This window comes from Lepidochelys kempii, chromosome 9 (assembly GCF_965140265.1).
Source record: "Lepidochelys kempii isolate rLepKem1 chromosome 9, rLepKem1.hap2, whole genome shotgun sequence".
Taxonomy (NCBI): Eukaryota; Metazoa; Chordata; order Testudines; family Cheloniidae; genus Lepidochelys; species Lepidochelys kempii.
This window is the reverse complement of record NC_133264.1, coordinates 74,700,611-74,723,704: the sequence shown is the minus strand read 5'-3', so window position 1 is coordinate 74,723,704 and position 23,094 is coordinate 74,700,611. Positions and strand designations below refer to the sequence as shown.

Here is a 23,094-nt window from a genome sequence, read left to right as displayed (position 1 = left end):
TTTCTGTGTCCTTCATGGCTGAACAAGCTGGCTCTCTCCCCGTCCTCTGGTGGGCATGGCTTTCCCCTTCTCCACCAGCAGCCCTGGGCTCAGAGGAGCTCAGTCTCCCTGCCTCAGAGGAGTTCTGTGCCCACACTGATAGGGGGGGCATGCCCCTGCTTGCTCCCCACTGTGCACACCTCTGATTGGAGTAATTTAAAATACTGGCTTCTAGTGTGAAGGAACTGACGGGGATCAAAGTGTCTCCACCCATTTATACTCTCAGCTGGTGGCATGAGTGTGCAGAGGGCACGTGTGTCGCCCAGCAGGTACCTCTATGGGAAAAAGTTCTCCATCTCTGGAGCATGGACACCTAAAGTCAAACAGTCACATGCAACACATCTCAAAGAATAATAGGTACTGAACAGCTATTTAGCCCTTTATTAGATATGAAGGGTTCATTACTAAATGCCCTTTCAGAATATTAAGCAGGAAAATGTTCTTGGTGCTTAGGAATTGCTCTCAGTAGGAGAAAAGTTTATCATGATGAAAAAAACAAGTTCTTATGTGATCTCTCTTTTAAAAGACAAAGATATGTAAACCCTTAACAACTACTATTTTTATAAGAAGCTCTGGAACATTAAACAAAAATATACACATACCTACAGGTAAAACAGAAAGACAGACAGCTGAAAAAGTGAGATCAAATCATACTTGCCACAGAAACAATTTTTAAAAAACCTAAATTAGCTTCTTTCAAGAGAGTGTTTTAATTGATGCACTTGTCTTTTTTCAGATAATTATTAGAGTACTTACTTTAGACTGGGAGAACTCCCACTCCTTGAGAAACAGAAGGCAACTTATCTCTCCCATCCAATATTATTACATAGCTTTCATGTATCACCATAACTTGAATCAATTTCTATTTCTTCTTCACTATCAAGATTACTTTCAGACCACCTTGACTTCTCTTCTGTCCAAATTTGGCCACACCTTGATTCATCAGTTCTTTATCTGGAATACACATCACGTTTCTTCCTTAAATAAGCTTTCTTCTCAGTGAGATCATCAGTTTATGGTCATTCAATCCTTTCTTCAAGTTCTGACTTCTTAATTGCTAGTAGTGCCAAGAATCTTCCTTAGGGCCACAATTCAGTAAAGTATCCCTAATCAGGAAAGCATTTAGGCACATGCTTAACTTAATGCATGTGCTTATGTCCTACTAGAGCCAATAAAACTTAAGCATATGCTTAAAGTTAAGGGCATGCTTAAGTGCTTTCTTGAATCAGAGCCTAAGGGCATGATCCTGTTTCCACTGAAATCAATGGCAAAACTCCTCATAGCATTCGTGGGGTAGGATCATGATGTAAGTCATTGCTATCAAGAATGTAATTAAATCTCATGTGTTTGACATTTTTTGTTTGGAAGGTTTCTATTTCAGAACAAGTGTCTTGCTAAAATATCTCTCTTCATCTTAGTCATGACTGATAACAGATTAATCATCCCAGCTTCTTTTCACTTTTTTCTGAATATGAATTTTTACACATCAAACATACAGGACTTGAGTATGGCTGTCCTTCATAGCCGATGATGTCACAGCATCTCTTGTGGCTGTATAGTCTGATCTGCGAGGATCCAGATCACAAACAGATGTCACATAGTAATGTGTAGGCTCCCACTAAAGACTTGGCATGATGCTTGACCCTTTTTTTTAAAATCAGTCTTTTGCGTCTGTCTCTCCCAAAGTGTTTACAACCTTTATCGAGAGCTGCTCTCCATTGAGGTCTGTCCTTGGCTGTGTCTCTGAAGTTATCAATATTTATGCCACATGAGTTGAAATTGTGCTCAAGGGTGTCTTTGAAGTATTTACATTGACCACCCTTCCTGCATTTTTCAAATTTCAGCTCACCATAGAAGACTTTTCTTGGGAATCTGTCATCACCCATTCTGATAACATGACCCGTCCATCTAAGCTGAGCTTTGATAATCATTGCCTTGATGCTGGTTGTGTTTGCTTTTTCAGGGATGTTAGTGTTTAACATTTTGTCTTCCCATTGGACCTTCAGAATAGAGTGAAGATAGCTCAGGTGAAATTTTTCAAGTTGATTAATGTGTCTGCAATAAACTTTCCATGTTTCAGACCCATATAAAAAGGATGTTATCACTGCTGCATTGTATATCATCAGTTTTGTTGACAGTTTAATAGTATGCTGGTTAAGTATCCTATGGTGAAGTCTTCCAAAAGTCTGGCTTGCCTTTCATATTCTGTTTGATATTTCTCGATCTAGGGAACCATCACTTGAGTACTGTCAAGTTATATAAAGTGATTGACATTCTTTAATTTTATACTACTGATGGTGATGTTTTATTCAGTGGCAGTGATTAATGGGGCTGGTTGGAAGAGGACTTCTCTTTTTTCCAGGCTGAAAGTAAGACCAAACTGTTTAGTTGCCTCTGGGAACCTCTCAAGGCTAAGCTGTAGGTCACTTTCACTATAACTGAGAGAAGGACAATTATCCACAAAAAGGCCTTCACATATGAGTTCCTCAAGGAGTTTTGTCTTTGCAGAAAACCTTCAGAGTCTGAAGAGTTTTTCATCAGTTCTGCAAAGAAGAGACCAAAGTGAAAATGAAATGAAAAATTACTCTGATGCAATCTTCTCTTGATGCTGATCATCTATGGTGGCCTTTAACCGTAGTCTCATCTCAAGCTCTTTCCACCTATGGAATGCTCTCTGGTGATTTGCTGCCTTCTCATGGCATGCCATATTTCTAGCCAGATTTTTCCAGACCTTTGTTCCTGTAGAACCCAATGTGGCTGGAACATTAGACTGGAAGACTCTCTCTCCCTGCAGCTCCTGCTGCTTTCTGTTATTCCCTCTCACCTTTTCTCCTGCCTGCCTGTTATGTCTCTTGTGCCCTCCTTCCTCCAGCACAGCACTCCACCATCTCTGTGCAACTAGAGCAGAGAGAATACATATGCACCAGCCGCAGACACAATTTTCCACACTCTGGGTCCTAGTGGCGCCCCCCCCCACACAGTCTGGTACCTGAGGTGGCCGCCTCAGTTCGCCTCATGGTAAGGCCAGCTCTGCACACATGTATTAACTGGAGAACAGATCTACTAAATACCTAACTAGCACGTCATACAATTGCTTGTTACTTCATTCTGTTTCACTTAGCCTACTGTTCTTCAAGAGTTAACTGTTCAGTCTTGTAAAAGCTGTCTGATAGTGGAATACCATCAGCAAAGTCAGAACCGTTTATCTCAGTCACACTGTGCTTCTTCAGGACAAATCTAAAGCCACAATTACAATTGTAATTTATTTTTAAACAGAGTCTTCCATACAGAGAAGCACCAGAAAATGCTTCATAGTTCATTTCATTATCTTGTTTCCTCTAGCACTTTAATAAAAGATTGTAATCACAGGGCAGCCGAATGCTAAGATGCAAAAGGATGTACTTGTGGATATTCCTACTTCTTTACAACATTTTCTCATTTGCCATAAACCACATTTGTGAGATCCACATATTATGAAGCTTTTTAAAACCAGCAGACTTTAACAATGAAAGAGCTGCCTCCCTTTTTAATGATGACCCTCAAAGCTTTGGTTAATAAAACCCCACATTAAATGCCAGGCATTTCCTGCTGTCTCCACCCTGTAGGTCTGCCTAACCTAATAGATGCTCATATTCAGTGAAATCCACTTGAGAGCCTGACCCATGGGTATGTTCGCTCTCCTCTAGCTGACAGGTGCATTCCTAAATCCTGTAAAGGACAGACAGTGATCTCAGAAATGTGTCTTTATTTCCTGAAGTATTGGAAGAAGCAGAGACACTATACCAGGATACCTGCATATCTCTCTCTAATCTCTCTCTCTCTCTGTTACTGACTGTCTGACGTTATGAATTGATATTTTAATCATTCAGAGAACCTTAACTTTGCCACTCTTGCAATTTTTTTGGAAAAAGGGAGAGAGTAGTTATCAAAGACATTTAAGACCTCCAACAGCAAAAGAGAATACATTTCTTCCCTCAGCAAAACTAACAGAAGGTTAAAAATTAAGCCCCAAACCTGCAAAAAAATACGAACATGCTTAACTGTATCCATGCAACTCATCCCACTGAAATCAATAGGATTACAAGTGTGCGTAGATCTTTGCAGATTCAGGGCATTAACAAATCATATGAAGCAGGACATTCTATGATGAGTTATCTGGCCCAATCCTCCATCCATGCATACACTGAAGAGATAGTTTAGCTTTGGGAATAATTCTCTAGCATGGAAATACAGTGTGTATTCTTGTACGGGGTTAAAAAGCTCTACTGAATTACTAATTGTATAAAATTGCCACCTCACTATTGTCTCTATTCCTCTTCATAGCCAGGTGTCACATAAAGGTAACAAAATACTACCAATCAACAACTTTTTGAGGCAGAATGCTTACTGAATCATTAAGCTGGGCAATTTTTTTCCAGTTCCTGTGGATCTGCATGGACTCATTCCACAGAAACACAAAGCCTTCAACTAAATCCTATAAATCCTCCGCATCCTTAGATCACAGGACGCTGCAAAGCAATTGTCAAAAAACAACCTCCCGCACATTTTCAACTAGCCCATATGTGTATTACTCAGCAGCAAGGCACTAATATTGACTGAACCAGGTCATTGAAAGTCACACCAGTATTGCCACTAGCAACATGGTGCATGACAAACACTGTAATCTAAATTGATGGTGCAATCTAGTCGCGGGATTCTGAGGTCAGAATGAAACACAAAGGAATTAGGCCAAGAGCATGAAGCAACTCTTTCCTAATGCAGAGGGTCCGTGTCCATTACGGCTGTTTTTGAGTTAAGTTTCTCACTACACCTGGTGACTCTTGTGTGTCACGTCAAGATTATTACTCAGAAAGGACTTGCCTACATTGTAACCTCTTTCTGCAACCTGGCTCCTGCCTGCATCACAACCTGACAGGCAGCAGCCTGAAAAATAAAATATTCAACAGATTTCAGATACATAAATATGTACTACAGCTACAAAATACATGTTTATGAACATATCGTGGTCTTCTAAAAATGACTATTACTGTAATTTTGTATGAAGATATCAGTCCAGAGCATCAGCTGGTATACATTGGCACAGTTCCATTTACTTCAGTGAAGCTGCACTGATTTACACCATTTGAGGATGTGGCCCATTCCGTTTAAGATTCCACATCTAACTTTAGAAACTACTGACTGAGATTTCCAGCACTTAATTCTAAGGTGGTTACTCAATCCATTCTCAGGCACAACTCCCAGTAAAGTCAGCGGGAACAAGCTTGAGCAGGGACATAGTAAAAATTGAGTAAGGAGCTCAGAACCTAGCCCCTAGTGAATAATGAGTCACAAACACATACACCTACACAGTCTTCGTTTTAATGATCACGCTCTCCGGCCCTATCCTCACACTTAATTTTTCTTTGATAAATATGAGAAAGTCTAAGGTTAAAGTGAAGAGGTTACTATCTTTTGGGCTAGTGCCTATTGATTCTACAGTTTCTACATTCCAAATTGTGATAAGCAAAATGTGGGCTAATTACATGGAAAGGTCTGTTTATTCCTGCTGAGAATGTATACAGTACAGTACTTGGTTTAAAAGAATCTTTCTGCTTTATCCTTATTTAATGTTTGTATTTAAATGAGCAGTTGCCCAAACCTTGCCATGAGCCTCTAGGGTTTTCTAAGTATGTTTTGCAGCAGTATTCTTAGCATTCAGGTGGGAGGGGGAGGGAAGGAGGGAAATGATCTATTGCTGCAGTAGAAATGAAAATGGTAATGCACACATGAGTAATGCTTTGGTGCTCTGAGCTGTATGCTAGCTGAAGCTTAGTTGAACCACTTACTGATGCATGTACTGATTTAAGTCCAAACATCGCCTTTTAAAATTAATAACACAGTCAGTATTCCCATGGAATATTTCGGCCATGAAGGTGAATGTTATCATTATCTTACTTGTAGAAAGACATCAATAGTTTGAGTTCCTTTCAAACTCCTTCTTTATAAGTATTCAATAGTTAAATGTCTATTTGACAAATATCTTACTAGCCACAAACAAATTAGCTGGCAAAATCCATCATTCTCAAAGATGCAAATACATAACTAACCTGTAATCCAACATTATCTGGGTCTTGGCTAAAGAACTAAATTCAATCTATTCTCATTTCAAAGAAGGGTAGAGCAAAGTGCACTAACAAACTGTAAATGCATATCAACGGGGTCCACATGGACAGTTAGTTCGTGAGAGCCTAGTGCAGGATAGAGTCACACTCCAGTTTGTTAAAAGAAAAGGAGTACTTGTGGCACCTTAGAGACTAACCCTATACTGGAAACCTACTGACTGCTATTCCTACCTACATGCCTCCAGCTTTCACCCTGACCACACCACACGATCCATCATCTACAGCCAAGCTCTGTGATACAATCGCATTTGCTCCAACCCCTCAGACAGAGACAAACACCTACAAGATCTCTATCAAGCATTCTTACAACTACAATACCCACCTGCAGAAGTGAAGAAACAGATTGATAGAGCCGGAAGAGTTCCCAGAAGTCACCTACTACAGGACAGGCCTAACAAAGAAAATAACAGAACGCCACTAGCCGTCACCTTCAGCCCCCAACTAAAACCCCTCCAACGCATTATTAAGGATCTACAACCTATCCTGAAGGATGACCCAACACTCTCACAAATCTTGGGAGACAGGCTAGTCCTTGCCTACAGACAGCCCCCAACCTGAAGCAAATACTCACCAGCAACCACATACCACACAACAGAACCACTAACCCAGAACCTATCCTTGCAACAAAGCCCGTTGCCAACTGTGCCCACATATCTATTCAGGGGACACCATCACAGGGTCTAATAACATCAGCCACACTGTCAGAGGCTCATTCACCTGCACATCCACCAATGTGATATATGCCATCATGTGCCAGCAATGCCCCTCTGCCATGTACATTGGTCAGACTGGACAGTCTCTACGTAAAAGAATAAATGGATACAAATCAGATGTCAAGAATTATAACATTCATAAACCAGTCAGAGAACACTTCAATCTCTCTGGTCATGCGATTACAGACATGAAAGTTGCGATATTACAACAAAAAAACTTCAAATCCAGATTCCAGCGAGAAACTGTTGAATTGGAATTAATTTGCAAATTGGATACAATTAACTTAGGCTTGAATAGAGACTGGGAGTGGCTAAGTCATTATGCAAGGTAACCTATTTCCCCTTGCTTTTTCCTACGCCCCCCTCCTTAGACGTTCTTGTTAAACCCTGGATTTGTGCTGGAAATGGCCCAACTTGATTATCATACACATTGTAAGGAGAGTGATCACTTTAGATAAGCTATTACCAGCAGGAGAGTGGGGTAGGGCGAGGTATTTTTTCATGCTTTGTGTGTATAAAAAGATCTTCTACACTTTCCACAGTATGCATCCGATGAAGTGAGCTGTAGCTCACGAAAGCTTATGCTCAAATAAATTGGTTAGTCTCTAAGGTGCCACAAGTACTCCTTTTCTTTTTGCGAATACAGACTAACACAGCTGTTACTCTGAAACTCCAGTTTGTTGTGAACTAAATGTTTGTGTGAACAAGCCCTCCGGGTTTCCTTTCAACCAAAGCATTTTTGAGACTGTCGCATTGAATTTCCTCCTGTAATTTTTATCTGGAGTATTTTGCTTTTAATACTAGTTATTATTTGTGCTTAGACTTTATTTATGTGATTTTTTTATATAATATGCTACGTGCACTAAATCCTTTCTTTCATGCTTTATGAGACACGGAAGAGGAGAACAGATGTGCAGCTCCAGGGTTAGTAATACTGAACCATATCTTCCCCTACAAGACAACCTTGCAGATTACTGGGATGACCTTAGGCATCACTGGTCTTCCCCATGCTGGGTGTTTTCTTGGCACATCTCCAGGCCCCCCGTCTCCCCTCACCCTGCTGCTGTGGCTTGATTAATGATGCAACTGAATGCCACCTTCCTTCTGCCATTCAGAAAAGCTGGAGAGGGGAAATCCAAGGTGTTGTCTTGAGCTGTCTGTAAGAGCCATACTGAGAATTCAGGGGTGAGGGGGAGCAATCTCATTCCTTCCACCATCACAAAAACCAAGGTAGCATTGGAAACACACACACACACACACAACTTTGCAGCACTTCCTACTCCCTCTGTGGGAAGTGTTCTCATATGGGAAGTCCTCCCCTCATTGATAAAATGCAGCCACCTCTAAGTGAAACATGGCAGCTGTTTAGCAACACACAGCAACAGCAACAGCGAACACCACTTCAGGCCAGGGATTGACAAGGAGTTGGACTAAAGCTGGAATTTGGTCACGATACTGGTACTCTCGTGAAAGATTTTAAGGGCTCGTTAATGTCCACAAGTAGTCAGGACTTTGATACAATATAGTAACTTCTAACACCACATTCAGATATTGATTCAGCACTGACTCAGAGGGGAAAGTGCCACCCCCAAATCACCAGCACCTCATTTGGATTACATGCAGTGCATATGCACACCCTTTTCTTTCTGTGGATACCCTTTGAATGCACAAAGAAACCTATGCGTGTATAGCTACATTATATAAATCAGACATTTATACATATAATGTGCTGTCAGACTTTTGAGTTTTAACTATTTGACTGATGTGGTAGCTGGGAAATCAGATGTATTTTTATAGCTTCCGGATGCACAAATCAATTACACACCAATTCAACTGCTTCACTGTGGAAGAAGCATACAGTCAATGATGTCAGCAATCTCTTGCTGTCATGGAAGCCAGCATTGTCACCAAGCACTTCTTTTCTCCCATGCTAAAGTAATCTAAGGAAAGCTACACCAAGAAGCCTTGGGGCTTTGACTAAGCAGCTAAAGTTAATGATTTTGATTTCAGATATTTTAGTGGATTGTTGTTTAAGCTGAAACCTCTATGAGACTTAAAGGGAGACCACATGTTTAATTCACACACTATAGCCAGAGCTGATTGAACTCTTCATTATGAATAATAATTGCATAAATTTTTCCCCTTTCAGTTAGCAAATTGTCTGTGGACCAATTCTTATTTTCTAATAACCCCATTCACTTTTTCTAAGTACTTATAGGTAAGTCTGCGTAAAGTTGTGACCCATCCTCTGCAAATTAAGTCACATGTTTCCGCTCCCTGAAAGGGGGTTAATCCTGCAAGGGGCTGAGTGTGCTCACCACTCACTGAGCTCAGCAAAAGTTGCGGGTGCACCGTAGCTCACAAAAGTACTCAGGATCCTGCAGGAACAAACCCCAGATGAATGACATTTTTTAAACAAGAGCCTAAAAAATAGGGGAGGGGGAAATCACATTTCAGGGTGAATTGTTGGACAAATAATAATTTATATTACAGTTTGTGAAACTTTTCTAAATACCCAGTGATTTGTCCAATTCTCTGTAAATACAGCATATGACCCCATGACTCATAGCAAACCAAGCTATTCACAACAATACTCTCAGATTTACTATTCAACCTGCTATGTGCATACAGCAGTGTGTTGAATTGTTAAAACTGGGCCAAAGGTGGGATTACAGAGCTAAGAGAGTGTGGATTGCTAAAAGAAGAGATTGTTGAACTAAATATTTGGAAGAATTAAGGCTATTGGGAGAGAACTGTAGGCAGAGGGAGATAAAATAATTTAATACTGAATATTTGGCAGACTCCTTAAAACATGTTTATAATGCAGATGGGAACGTGGGTCTGATCCATTCACTGAGCAAGCAACTTGCTTCCTATTATAGCAAATAAGGCACATTGTCAAAGGGCTTTTGCTTATGATGACTTGGTCAATATTACACAGTGAAAGAGATCTCATAGCAAACCTAAGTGTATGAAAATTGTTAATGAGCTTGGTTAGAAGGGGAATAGTTTATAAATTATTCTATAATATGCTGCTTTGGAGGTTTTGTGTGTTTGTTTTTCTCCTCTGTTCTGATTTCTACGGGATTCTTTGCCCTTCTCCTCCTGATATGGATTTTGATCTCTTCCTCCTTCTGTGTTTTCTGATTTTGTATTTCCTTTTCTTCATTTTGTACCTAATCGGCATTTTATTATTAATCATGTTTATTACAGTAGTGTCTAAGGGTCAACCAAGAATTGTGCTAGGCACTGCATGGACACATAGCAGTAGACAGTCTCTATCTTCCATCCTTCAATCTACATCCCCTTTCCACCTAGTCTTTGCCCTCACTTGCCCTCTCCTTTATCTATTCATCCACATTTTTTCACCAGTTACTTGTTCCCCTCGCCCCATCATCGTCCTGGGAAATAGCCCACTGTCTGCCTTTGAATTCTGAAAAGTAAGATGCCTTCTATACCCATGGACATGTGGAGAAAAGCATTCCCAATTGCCAATCGTGGGAGACTCAGACGCTGTAGTAGATATGACTGTGAACTAAAAGGACCAAGTGAACCCCAGTCCTGATGCAGTTTGCAAAAAGGGAAAAGGCTACATTAAAAAAAAATCTTGGTGTTCTGAACCATCTGGCCACCCTACTCAAGCAGGCTGGAAAGAAGGGAGCAGCCCATTGGAGAGTCAGCTTTGCAACTCTATGATGGGGCAGAGACAAGCCACCTACCCTCAACTAGGGTGCAGTTTGTGTCCATTGTGCTAGCACAGTTGACTCAAGCCGTAGGTCTCTAAATAGGGATATTTCAGTCATTGGGGACAACTCAAGCTCAGGGTAGGACATAAGAATAAATATAAACCTTGCGGATTGAGAATTAAGAGGCTCATTTGGGGGAACCATACTCACTGATGCAGGCCCCAGAGAAACCCTTGAGCACAGTTCTGTGGGACCATGAGCACTACTAGCCACACAGGAGATGCAGAAGGGCCTACTGAGACCGCCAGACAGCACCAGGAAAACAGAAACCGCATCAAGCTCAGGCCTGATTTTGTTTGCCCTCTAAGAAAGAGATGGGTATGAAGAGACACTTGTGGTCCTAGAGTTGAGGAACCCCAAGAAGTCAGGTTCCCCTTGTACCTCTCTGTTGAACAATCACCCAGTAGAACTTCCTAGGGACTATATCTTCCATATTTTTTTCCAGTAAAGTGTAATATATCAAGTCTATGGGATGAACAGCCTTTCTTCCTGCAAGCCCTAGTAAAGATCATCTTTATTAGTAGACATGTGAGTGTGACTATTAGGAACCCTCCTAAAACAGGACCCTATTAGGCCTAGCATTTGAAGTGCCTTCAGCACTTACCTCAGAGCCTCTTGTACACCTGGCATACCACCAAGTATCTAAAAGGATTTGGTGTGCTACAACACTTATAGCACTTTACGGGGGTTGATTTCAGCTTCTTGTCTCCTATACCAATGGAGTCAGCTCTCTTGTTTGCTGCTACAGCTCTGCAGCGAAAGCAGAAATCAGTGCCAAGGATTCAGTGGCAGATGAAGAAGCAGTATTTTCTTTCTAAAAACACAATTTTATAATGTTTTTGATAAATACAGGAAGGATTTTGGAAAAACATACTAAAGTTCTTGAAGCTGGAAGAGGCTAGGAATTTTGAACAACAAAAATTAAGCAGTGGTCCCTTAGGAGTTATTTTCTGTTCTTCTTCCAAGCTGGTAATAAGGAGAGTGGAATGGGGGGTTGAATAACCACTGTCTCCATGGACTACAGCAAGTGAGTCTGGATGTGTGCATGTGTGGTGATTAGATGTTGGATTTGATTGCTAGCATGGTGAAGGAGAGCCATTTTTTCAAGAACTTTAATGTGAACAAGACTGTCATGAGAGAGATTGTTCTTCAGCTACTTGTGGTGATCAGAAATTACAACTGAAAATAGCCAGGAAAAGCTTTAAAGGTAATACGTTCAACCAAATCAATCAAATCTCTGTTTCGCATAAAGAATCTATTGGACAACTCTTTATTTGAGTTTCTTTTATAGTTTAACACCTTCTAAATGAGGGTTAATGCCAATGACAGGTTGTAAGGAATGTGGTTCAAATATAAACAAAAGTGAGAAGCTGATTCTATGTGTAGTACAATTATCATCATCTTTGTTTATGTCTAACTTCTTATTTGTGAAACATCTTTCCTCAGACATGTCAAATGCTTTCGCTGAGGTCTAAGTTCAAATCAAGTGTGAGTAAAGAACTAACCTGCTTTGAGTTATCTGAGCACAAAAAGGCAACTTATTTTTTTAAAAGGGACTCTTCTTCCAAGTTTGCACAAATCAAAAATAGGTCAACTGACTTTGCTAAAACTTTATTTAAAAAAAAAATTATGTTGTGGCTGAGGGAAAGCAAGAGAAAAAAATCAATAAGAATAGTCATAGTCAATGTCTTATATTTATATAGAATCATTCATTCTGCAGGATCCCAAATTTTAACAGCACACAATGCAACACTATACAACAATTTAGGGACCTGATTCAGGAAAGCACTTAAGCATGTGCTTAACTCAATTGAGTTCAATAGGCCTTAAGCACATGTTTAAAGTTAAGTAGTACATATTTCAGTGAATTTCTGAATCAGGTTCTAGAACAGGAAGTGAAGAGTACCTTATCCAGTTTAAAATGTAGCATTTTACCCACACTAGAATGTGGACTGGACACCAAGGATACGCTCCTAGAGCCCAATCTGCATGTGCCATACAGAGTTAAGCTGCAACAGGAAGTTTAAGGTTGCCATGTATCCTGCAGGACACGCTTCTTGGTGACTCTCAGGATGTTTCTTGCACTGGAGCTGGAAGATGTAATTTCTGGCTCAAGTAGACAAAGTCCTGCTAGCTCTGATCAGGCTAGTGCTTTAATCAGGCTAGCTCTGATCAGGCAGTGCATCTGGACAGCATGAGTGACAGGAGGGGCTAGCTGCCTGCATGCATACCTAGGGTTTCAGACAGGACAGTATTTGGAATGGCTAGCCCCTCCCACTGCTTGTACTGCCACAGCCACACTTCTATTTTTAGCGTGCTAGCTCGATCAAAGCTGGCACAGGTATGTCTACCCAAGCTGCAACCAGTTCCAGTGTAGACATACCATCAGACTCACACCACCAAATGCTGGACCAATTGTAGAGTCTGAGGCCAAGAACACAGCCAGGCTAGGTTACAGCAGCATCAGTACCTCACTCATCACTGAAATACTGTAATACATGAAAAAGCCTTATTCACATGATCACTCCTTCCTCACATGAGGAGTCAGACTGAAATCTACTATTACTCATATGAGTAAGAGTTTGTAGGATTGTATCATAAAAGAGCTATGGAATACTGCTAAATTAGCAGTGTATGGGGAACAGAATTGGAATGGAAATTTAGTTTATTTGGCTGATTTTAGGTTCTTATTGTTTCTGGATGGGGCAGGTAACCTTCCGAAAGACCTCCACTAGTACAAAATCTACTGACATTTTAGCCCAAGAAGAAACACCTTGAGACAGTTCTGAGGGAATTAAAATAGGGATCTATGCTCCGCTCCTGAAAAGATTTAAGCACCTGTGTTTTCTGACTGACATGAGTGGTCTCACTGATTCGAAACTTGTTTGCATGATTTCAGGAATGACATCAATGGGACTACTCACATGAGTAAAATTATGGATGTACTTTAATCTTTGCAGGATTGGAATCGTGGAATGGAATACTCATACTTACTCTTGCAGAGGACAAAAGGAATTGGAAAGGTACTCGTACCTATTTTGGTACATTGCTAATTGCATTTTTAAGGGACAGGCATAATTTTTTTCTCCCTCTTTCTTTGGGCTCATTCAAACATGTTTACGCTTCTGCATGAATTAAAAAAAAAAAAACTTTGCAATTCATCTTAAACAATTTGGACCAAAATCATCCTATTGATTTCAGTGCAGTCACTACACTGGAGATAAATGTAGTCCCTCACTTAAAAAATAAATCAACAAAATGCATTTTCACTTCTACGTAAATGGAACAATGATACATGCTAGCTCACTGTTGTAGTTAGGATATTCCTTTTGACACAGTGGAGAAGAGAGTTACCAAAATACATAATCAATGCACCACATATGTTTTCCACTTTCATGGTATTTGGAAGAGAATACATCAAAGCTGCTCAGTTTTGCCTGGTCTTAAACCAGTTTTGTTCTGGAGTCTCAACCCCTGTTTTTAGAGGACCTGCTCCTCTCTCAAGTTGACATGCACCTAGCTACACTACCTAGCTGTGTTGTGGGATGCCAAAGACAGGGCAATACTTCACATAATTTCCATGTCATTCACACAAGTTTTGGAACACAATGTGCAAATCAGGATTGTGTGACTCATTCCCTGATAGCGAGATAGTTCCCTTAGTCTTCACTTCAGCCAGCCAGGCCCAAGTTGTCAAATGTGAAACTTGTGCCGAATAGAGAAAGCCCTGTGGGTACAGCAAGTACAATCTTGCTTAATTCTTATCTTTAAAAAATAGACAAGAAATGATATGATCTCTCCTCCCCCTCAGCAGCCCAATTACACAATATTCTAAGTTATAAAAATGGGCTCTTGCCCAGGTCCATGTCTGAGGGATCCCCAGATTTCCTCTTCAGTGTGGTACCTTTGCTCCTTTGATGTCTCCTATCCTCCCAGTCACTGTCAGGGCTGAGTAGATCTAGAATTTGTTAGGATAGTTTGAGGTATTTAAAACTTATTAGTTGCTAGAGAGATGGAGGGGGAAAATACAGAAACAGACATGGTTAAAGAAAACAACAGAGGCAGAAACAGACGGTGATCCTGCTCATTGCATCACGTGTGCACTGTTGCATGCCATTGCTTTTTTTAGTGACACTAAGGCAAATGAGGAGTCAGCAGTGGAAGGAAGGTTGTTTAGTTTGTTTGATTCACATGGGCACAATAGAGGAAATCCAGCATTTCCAGTCAGAGAGGAAGGTCAGCTTGGAGAAGAGTGACCTACTATTTTGCAAGCTAGAGTTTATACACAGTTTTATTCAGCCCTGAAAACTCTGGCTCTCTTCAAAAACAGGCAGATTATATGAATGGCTTCAGCCCCAAATAATAACACTACATTTTTATTTTTATGGCCCTCCAAACCCAGAGGAAGGGTTGGTTCAAGGGAATTTCAGTGTCTGACCTTTCTTCACTCCTCTTGCCCCAGACAATGGCTGTGTGTGTTTTTGCAGAGAAATAAAGGAGTCGTTGATGGTGGTTTCCTACTAAAGAGGAGAAAAGAGGAACAGATGACAGAAGGACTGAAGCTGGTTAACATTTTTCTGTCAAAACATTTTTTTCACTGAAAAACAGCCTTTTTTTAAAAAAAATGAAAATGTTAGTTTGTCTCTAATATTTCCAGTTTTTCAATTAAAAAAATCAAAAATGGAAATACAAAAACCACCAAACCCAGAAAATGTTTTAACTTTCGTAAACCAAAACTGAAATGTTTATGGGTTTTGGTTGTTTCAGGTTTTTGAACCTTAGAAGTTTGAGGTTTTTTCCCATCAAAACATCAGATAGAATAAGAAGTTTCAGAAAAGGTTTCCCCCCCCCATTTCTTTTTTAAGTTTTCCACAGCAAAAACGTACCGTTTTCTACCAGCTTTGTGCCCTCAGAGTTGCTGTGCCCTCACAGAGCCCTCAGAGCTCAAGGTACAGTGGATAAGCAGTAAAGAGTAAAGACACTGCTGTTTCAGCCTATCCCTCTTGGGATGGCGTCTGTGTGGGCGTGTGGTAGGCATGCTCTGGGAAAAGATTTGGCACTGTTCTATGAGCCAGTCCTGTCCAAAGTCACCTGAGCACCTTGTGACCACCTCTCCCTCAAAATATCTTACTAGGCAAGTGTTCCAATAATAAACCAGATCCAACATACATATTCACCAACAACCCACCACATTAGCAATAATAAATGAATCCTTACAAGCAAATACAAACTGACTAGGAAACCAAATGTTTTTCCCAGAAGGGTGTCACTGATGACCGTGTGTATGGCTTTTCTTCAGGGAGCTGGCTATCTGCAGTGTGGACAAGAATGTCTTGACCACAGCTGCTGAGGCAGAAAAGCCATTTGTACTGTCACTTTTCAGAACCACACTTCAAGGTTGCCCAGAGAACCTTGATTTTTGAAAGCCTTGGTTTTTGAGTTCTTAAACTGTTAACTTTCACATTATATTAACATGGATTCATGTATTTAATTAGATTATAATTAGGGATAGATCTGAACCAAAACCTAAATGTGTGTGGGATGTGAGGACTTGGAACCAAGCTACAAAAATAAGATCTGGAGTCAGACTTCATCTATTATTTTAAACAGTGCATCTATTATTTTAAACAGTGTAACATTCTTATTGTGGGGTTCAACGTTCATTGTCGCTCAGTAATCCATACCTACTGTGTTCAGCTTTCTAATAAAAAAAATTGGCCCAAATTTTCAGAAGTGGCTAATGACTTTGGGTGTTTCAGTTTCTGGGCGCTCAATAAGAAACACCCAAAATGATGAGTTACTTATAATGTAGGCTGTTTTTTCTGTCAGCTCTGTGCATTCAACCCATGTTCTGCAACTCTACTGGAATGGGTTCTTAGGCCATTTTATGCTTTCAGCGACACCTGTGCAAACCCACTGCCTTCAGGAGGTTTGTACAAGTGTAACAAGCTAGAACTTTGTTCAACAACATAGAACTAACTGGACTTTAGAATAACAGTTCTGCTGCTGATAATCAAGGACAACTAGAATTTCAATGGCAGTCACTTGAATCCTGGGGGATGGGAAGAATAGGGCCCTGTTCTCTTTCTCAGTTGTATTGGCTCAGCAGGAATAACAGGTGTGAAAATAGTAGATATCAGATTGGATTCTGATTAATATACATTGGGAGTGGGCTCTGCTGAGTATGAAGAGGCTATTTTTCCATAGCTCTTTTTCAGAGTAGAACTGCACTTACACTGTCTATTAATACGTGTATTTATTAGAATTACTATTACTGCAAAATATGTGTAACGTGGGTGAACTGAAGTTATTAGAAGAACCTTAACACTAGCAGCTCTTGACTTTTGAGCATTTTCAGCTATAAATTTAAGGTAACATTAGCTACAATTTTGAATTTGTTTCCTCATTTTGTGTGTTTTTTAAGAAAAAAGAGGAAGGTGACAGTTGATAAAAAGCCCAGTCTCGTGGATTTCCTGGTGCACTTCCACAGGTGAAAGTTCATAATCTTTGGGACTTTGCAGTGAATTCAGTATGGTGACCAGATGTCCCGATTTATAGGGACAGTCCCGATATTTGGGGCTTTGTCTTATAGGGGCCTATTACTCCCCACCCCCATCCCGATTTTTCATACTTGCTATCTGGTCACCCTAGAATCCAGTCTGTATTATCTTACATACACACCCCAACCACATTCCCCCTCTCCCTACACAAAAGTAGAAAAGTGGAGATTATTCCTCCTGTGCAGTAACTCTTCAAGTAATTCTTCAGGATGAGTGTCCCTGTGGGTGCTCCACTCCAGATGTTGGTGTGTCCCTGTGCCTTCACTCGGAGATTTTTACAGCAGTACTCACACAGGCCGCACACGATGGTGCCTCAATAACGCACGCACAGCCCGGGCTCCTCAGTTCCTTCTCTACAACGGAGACCACTCCAAACTCTGAAGTAGAGGAGAGGAGGGTGGGTAGTGGAGTACCCACAGGAACACTCATCTCGAACAACATCAGGTGAGTAACCTCCTCTATGAGAGAGAGAGATGTCCCTGTGGGTGCTCAACTCCAAGAGACTGAAAAGCAGCATCTCTTGAGGAGGTAGGGACTTTGGATCTAGTAAGAAAGCTGTAGACAGCACAGCTTGGCCCATTTGAGGGTCCCTGAGTAAGAGCATAATGTTTAGCAAAGGTATGACCCAAAGCCCAGGTGGCAGCTTTGCACATATCTGTGAGGGGAATGTTACATAAGAATGCCACCAACATTGACACAGGTCTGGTGGAGTGTGCCCTAACAGAAGTTGAAGGATTCATATTATTTAGTTGGTAGCATAGGTGGATGCAGGCTGCTATCCAACTGGATAGTCTCTGGGTAGAGATCGATTTGCCTCTGGATCGTTCTGCAATGAAATGAAAAGTTTAGGGGAAGCCCTAAATGGCTTAGTCCTGTCCAAATAAACACGCTGAGTGTTTGCATTGCTGCTTCGAAAGTGTTTGCATGCAGTTTAGGAAAGAAGGTTGGTAGATGGATAGGTTCATTGAGGTGGAAGGACGAATGCACCTTCAGGAGAAATTTGGAATGTGTTCAGAGTGTGACTTTGTCCTTAAAAAGCATAGTGTATGGTGGGTCAGCCATAAGCGCTCCAAGTTCTCCTATACATCTGGCAGATGTAATGACAACTAAAAACATAGTTTTCATGGATAGATGTTGGAGGCAGCATGTTGCTAGCGGCTCAAATGGTTGGTGCATCATGTGAGGACCAAGTGCAAGTCTCAGGGTTGAGTGGGTGGTCCAGGTATAGGGTCTGGAGGCCCTTGAGGAACCGCTTTGTGATGGGGTTGACAAAGATAGTAGTGTCTCGGTCTTATAGTGAAACACCATAATTGCTTCTAGATGTACCTTTATGGAGCTAAAGGAGAGCCCAGATAGTCTAGTAGTAGTGAAAGAGGCGCAGAAGCAGGAATGGTTTGCCTGGCGGAGCACCAGTGAATGAACCTAGGCCACTTATGGACATAGCACAACACAATCCACATGTACCACCTATGTGACAGTACTCTTTGTACCTGTTCACAGCAATCTAGTTCCTCATTAGAGAACCATTATTGAGCCATGCTTTGAGGTGCAGCATCATTATTTTGGGGTGGTGTAGTTGACCCCTGTGTTGTGAATATAGGTTTGGAAGGGGCAGGAAATGGAATCGGGGAGCAAACTGACATCCTTGTTACAAATGGGTACCATGCCTGCCTGGGCCATGTAGGGGCTATTAGTATGACCCTGGCCCTCTCCACTTGTATTTTTTGTAATGCCCTGTGAAGAAGCGATATCAGGGGAAATGCGTATAGTAAATTGTCACTCCATTTGATCATGAAAGCATCTCACATCGAGTGCTTTCCTAAGCCCGCTCTGGAACAGAATTCTGGGCATTTCTTGGTGGTCGTGGTTGCAAAAAGATCCAGTTGTGGGTAGCCCCATATTTTGAATATGTTGTGTAGGATTGTATCGTTTATCTCCCATTCATGATCTAGGGGGAAAGATCTGCTGAGGTCATCTGCAGTGGTGTTTAGTGAACCAGGTAGGTAGGAGGCTGAAATTTGATATTGTGTTGGAGGCACCAATTCCAAAGTTTCATAGCCGCCATGCAGAGTGAGTGGGATTGAGCTCACCCTTGTCCGTTTATATAAAACATGCAGTTGGTGTTGTTGGTCATGATCCTGATGTGTTGGTTCTGGATATGTGGGAGAAATTGGTGGCAGGCGTTGTGGATTGCTCAGAGCTCTCATAGCTTTATGAGTGTAGTGAAGCTTCTGTAGGGGACCAGAGTCCTTGAGTGGTGTGGTGTACCATATGTGCCCCCCAATCCATGAGGGGAGCATCTGTGGTAATTATAACAGAGGGGGACTCCTGCATGAACGGGATTCCGGAGCAGAGGTTGTGTGGAAGAGTCCACTGTGTGAGTGAGTCCTTGACTTTGGTAGGTATGGATAGAAGTTTGTTTAGACCATGCACATTTGGTCTGTAGATGGTGGTCATCCAACCCTGCAGGCACCACAAGTAAAGGCATGCATTCTTGACCACAAAAGTGCAAGAGGCCACATGGCCGAGAAGTTGCAGACAGTCGTGGACAGTGACCTGGGGGCTTCTTTTGCAACTTGGCGACAAGATTCTTTATGGTGTTGAATCTGTCAAATGGGAGAAATGTAAGTCTGGTTATGGAATCAAGGTGAGCGCTTATGAACTCCAGTTGTTGAGTAGGGGTTAATGTGGATTTTTTTTGTTTATTATTTGTAGGCCAAGCCCTGGAAGCAGTCAATGGTCATTTCTGTGGCTTGGATGGCCTCATCGAGAGTGTGCGACTTGAGCAGGCAATCATCCAGGTAAGGAAAAATTATTACTTCTTTTTTCTAGCGGTGCACCATTGCCACCATGAGAATTGTGAAGAAGACGCAGGGTGCTGTTTAAAGGCCACAGGGCAGAACCCTGTATTGGTAGTGATTTGAGCCCATAACAAATCTGAGAAAAATGCCTGTGGGCAGGGTGTATAGTTACATGCAAATAAGCATCCTGCAGGTTGAGGGCTGAAAACCAGTCTCCCTGCTCCAGAGCTGGAATTATGGTTGTGAGGGTAACCATTTTGAATTTTTGCTTTTTAACAAACTTGTTGAGTAGCCTGAGGTTGAGAATGGGTCGCCATCCCACACTTTTCTTTTCTGTCAAAAAATAGTGGGAGTAAAACCCCTTTCCTCTGTGCTGATTGGGCACTGTCTCCACTGCTCCTATTTGTAGAAGATGTTGCACCTCTTGGTGGAGCAAGTGGTCGTGAGAGAGGTCCCTGAAGAGGGACCGGGTGGGGGAGGGTATGGACAGGAAGTTGATGGAATAGCCCAGTCAGATGACCTCAAGGGCCCATCTGCCCATAGTGATGGCTCGCCAGTTGTGGTAGAATGGGAGCAAACAGTGATCAAAAGGTTGGATGGGAAGTATAAGCGCTGGAGTGGGTGGGAGGTCTTCTATACCCTCAACCAAGGCTTCAGATCTGCTTATTAGGTGGAGGGGGTTGAGACGGTGCCAATGGTGTGAGGTGTCATCGTTGATGCCTAGATCTCTGGCTTTGCTGCTGATGGTCGTACGGCCTCTGTTGTTGTTGTGTGTAAGCTGGGTATCATGGGTATTGGTAAGGCTGATACCTGTATTGCCTTCTTTTAGTATGGATGTCTAGGGATCTCAGCGTCACTTGGAATCCTTCCTGATGTGCAGCACCTCGTTGGTTTTCTCTGCAGATAACTTCTTGTCATCGACGGGGAGATCCTCCATGGTATTTTGTATCTTGCATGGGAAAGAAGAAGAGGTAAACCATGAAGCTTGACGCATAACAACGGCCATCATGGTGGACCTGGCAGCTGTGTCTGCAGCATCAAGGGCAGCCAGCAGTGCCATGAAGGAAATAATCTGCCCTTCAGAGACTACTGCTCTGAATTGTTGTCTCTTGTCTTCTGTAATGTCATTAATAAAGTCCATGAGTTTCCCACAATTCCTGTGGTCCTGTTTGGCTAGTAGGACTACATAGTTTGTCACCCTGAATTGCAGCGTAGATGATGCATAAACTTTGTGGCTGAGTAAGTCCATTCTTTTACTGTCCTTATCAGAGGGAGTGGACCGGAAATGTTGCTGTTTGTTCCTTTGGTTGGCTGCTTCTACTATCAGTGAATCTGGTGCTGGATGCGTGAAAAGGAACTCAGAGCCCCTGGAGGGGACATAGTATTTCTGGTCTGCCCTTTTGTAGGTAGGGGGTGTGGTGGTTGGGGTTTGCCAGATATTCTTGACAGGGTCCAAAATGGCTCCATTAATAGGTAGGGCCATCTTGGAGGAGGTTGAAGGGTGTAATATGTCGGTCATCTCACGCTGAGACTCCGACACCTCCTCCGGAGTGATCTTGAGCTCATTAGCCACTCTTTTGAAGAGCTCCTGAAAATGAGTAAAATCATCTGCTGCTGTTGGGGGTGGGGGCATAATAGTCTCATCTGGTAAGGAGGATGAATTATTATTATTTGGAGAGGTATCAGGTGCCTCCTCTTCTCTTCCAAAAACTATCATGCAAACCCCATTTTTAATTTCTCTCTTCATATGATAAGGAAAACAAATCATCCCCATTCATTTTAGGACCATGTAGCTCTGACCCTACAGTGCATTCTGGATATTCTAGGTAGCAAGTGCATAGGGATTATTTCTTCAGTCAGATATTATGGCAGCTTCCAACATGTTTAGTTTGTTGAATATCCTAGAGCAGCTACTAAACAGTGCACAGAACTATACACTCAACTCAACAATACAGCTGGGTTGTGGCAAAGCCTCATCTCTGATGCAATCCTTTTAAGTGCAGCAATCATTGCTCTGATGGGAAATGAAGGACTCAAGCCTCTGACTGAGAGCAGGTTTATACCATCACTTATGTCACTCTAATTTACCTCACTCAGGCGTGTGAAAAAGCCACTCCCTGATCAACACAAGTTACAGCAACCTAAGTGCTGTCCATGCCAACGCTATGTTGGTGGGAGACGCTCTCCAGCCAACAAAGCTTCTGCCTCTCGCAGAGGTGGAGTAATTCTGCTGATGGGAGAGCTCTTTCCTATCGGCATACAGTGTCTTCACCAGACACACAGTGGAGGTGCACCTGCACCGATGCAGCGCTTCTAGTGCAGACTAGCCCTGTGGCATCATTCATGTCTCTATGCTTGCTGATCAAAGCACTGCATCAGTTACTGGTGGTGAATTAGTGAAATGAGCTTTCTTTACCTGTGGTTTGGAGGGAGTAAGTGGGACCTGATTATTAAGGATTTCCATTCATTACATCTGTTGGATTGCATGCGTTACTCAACCTGCTAGAGAATTACATTGACCAACAATAACGTCCCTAGGCACAGAGTCAAAGAAATGAAAGATTAGCTAATGATAAGTTTCACTCCTGATGAATCTGTCAGTGCAATTAACAAAGCACAAAAGAGAAGCTTAGAGAAGGATATGGGGGAAGACAGCCTCGGTTTAACATATGGGGATATTTTTTTCCAAATTGCTGAAGGCCCAAGACATTCTTGTTAGAAACATGAGAGATAATGCTGGCTTCCTACCACCCCTTACAGAGGGGAGAGTAGAATGTGCTGCTGTTATATATAAATATTTTTTAATTAAAATCTTTTTGTCCACAAAACAGGATCAGCAATACAGCAAACATCCCACACAGAGCCCTGCTGACATGCTTTATGCCTATCTTGAAATGACCATGTCTATGAGACAGAGATTAGGTCAATCTCCATGCTCATTCAGTCCACTACCTCTGATGAGACTACAAGTAAGAGTGCAATCCATGCTCACTTGGGTCCTCTGATGTTGTCCTCAACTCCACTTATTGCTCTGTCTTCCCTGGCATTCAGAAACTGGATCGCCTTAGACAGTT

At 41.8% G+C, this 23,094-nt stretch overlaps 1 long non-coding RNA gene across 2 annotated transcripts in view; it reads left to right on the top strand.

The window, feature by feature from the left end:
- LOC140917646 (uncharacterized) overlaps positions 1–21,153 on the top strand; it is a 41,731-nt gene extending 20,578 nt beyond the window's left edge. For both annotated transcript variants that reach the window (XR_012160939.1, XR_012160938.1), the window contains exons 2-4: positions 13,620–13,682; positions 19,935–20,020; positions 20,924–21,153. This is a non-coding gene — a long non-coding RNA (uncharacterized lncRNA). The remainder of the gene's footprint in view (positions 1–13,619; positions 13,683–19,934; positions 20,021–20,923) is intronic.
- The last annotated feature ends 1,941 nt before the right edge of the window (positions 21,154–23,094 follow it).